Source organism: Mustelus asterias, unplaced genomic scaffold (assembly GCF_964213995.1).
Source record: "Mustelus asterias unplaced genomic scaffold, sMusAst1.hap1.1 HAP1_SCAFFOLD_2832, whole genome shotgun sequence".
NCBI lineage: Eukaryota > Metazoa > Chordata > Chondrichthyes > Carcharhiniformes > Triakidae > Mustelus > Mustelus asterias.
Genome location: NW_027592777.1, coordinates 10331 through 12396, shown reverse-complemented (window position 1 = coordinate 12396; position 2066 = coordinate 10331).

Here is a 2066-nt window from a genome sequence, read left to right as displayed (position 1 = left end):
TGCTCAGTCTGTGCACCTTACCTCTTCACATCAGCAACTAACTTTCATATTGTGATGTCCTAACTGTGTTAGGGGGTGTGGGTCTTGACAGAAAGAAACGGCATGGGCAAATACACAACAGTTTTTATTGAAAGAGATGTTCTCTGCATTGCAGAATATAAACTGAAAGTAAAACAGCAGCCTGTGGCATTACCTTAATGACATAACCATCAAATCATGTGATCAGCTTTCAAAAGCCACTTGCAATCCTTTTAAATATAACATCTCTTCCCCTTTACCTCTGTGGTCATGACAACAAATTACTACGATGCTATACAATAATTTCAATAATACTCTAGACACTATTATGCATCACTCATCATTATACACAGTCAATTAGTAAATCCATCAAGAGGAAGTCTAGTCCTCTTTGGTTGTCTACAACGCTCTGGAATTTGGCTATCCTTGACTTCAGAAATATGATTTGGAATTTCAGTAGATATTGCTTCTCTTGAAACTAATTCTGTATCATTCTCATGTGGTATAGTAGCTAAGACACATCACCAGGCAACTCAGATTCAACAAAGTCTTCCGTAATAGTATTCGCAATATGAGGGACTAAAGAAGTTGGTACTTCTAGAGATGATTCTGAAACAGCATTTTGAGATGACAAAAATTGGCGTGGCGTTGCCAAACTAGTTCATTTTTGGTTTGAACTGTAACAAAGAACAAAGAATAAAGAACAATACAGCACAGGAACAGGCCCTTCGGCTCTCCAAGCCTATGCCGCTCCCTGGTCCAAACTAGACCATTCTTTTGTATCCCTCCATTCCCACTCCGTTCATGTGGCTATCTAGATAAGTCTTAAACGTTCCCAGTGTGTCCGCCTCCACCACCTTGCCCGGCAGCGCATTCCAGGCCCCCACCACCCTCTGTGTAAAATACGTCCTTCTGATGTCCGTGTTAAACCTCCCCCCCCTCACATTGAACCTATGACCCCTCGTGAACGTCACCACCGACCTGGGAAAAAGCTTCCCACCGTTCACCCTATCTATGCCTTTCATAATTTTATACACCTCTATTAGGTCACCCCTCATCCTCCGTCTTTCCAGCGAGAACAACCCCAGTTTACCCAATCTCTCCTCATAACTAAGCCCTTCCATACCAGGCAACATCCTGGTAAACCTCCTCTGCACTCTCTCTAAAGCCTCCACGTCCTTCTGGTAGTGTGGCGACCAGAACTGGGCGCAGTATTCCAAATGCAAGAAATTGGAAGAAATGTAAGAAATCGGACCTGATGACGAACATGATAACAAACCTTGCTCTCCTGAAACTTTTAAAGAATGTTTCGAGGATTGTACGAATCTCTCAGCTAATCCATTGGTTGATAGATATTAAGGTGCAGATTTTATATGCTGAATGCTATTTACTTTAAGATAATCCTCAAACTCTTGTGATGTAAACTGCTCTTAAAGCAACCTGCAACCCTTTTAAATATATAACACATATTCTCCTGAATTATTACTTCCAGCTCCCTCAACACCCTGACCCAGTTTGCTACTTACTGAACTCGTTCTGTTTCACTGTCTCAAGCTCTCATTGCTCCTGAAGAGACTGACTGTTTCTTTTCTCTTTTAATCAGTATCAACCTGCCCACGGATTTATACCATTGCCCCATTTTCCTTTTTCAGCAATTCTCCTGCCCACTTCTCCACCAACAATTCCTCTTCCTTCTTTAACTCCAACTTACCTCATACCACCTAAGGATTCTCCTTCAATCCTCATTGGTCTATGCCATCCTCTTCCTTTACAATGACCTATAAAAGTTCACCAGCACATCCTCCACAATTTCATCCTGAGCTTAACCAAAATGTGCCGCACAGATGCCAGCTCTCTTTTCTTCACCATCACCATTTAGAGCTTCATGATTCACCACAGATTTTATATGCTGAATGTTATTTACTTTAAGATAATCCTCAAACTCTTGTGATGTAAACTGCTCTTAAAGCAACCTCCGGGGGAAATCTGTGACGACAGGGGGTCCGGGACTTGTACTCGCTGCCTGTCTGGCTCCCGCGGTGATTCTT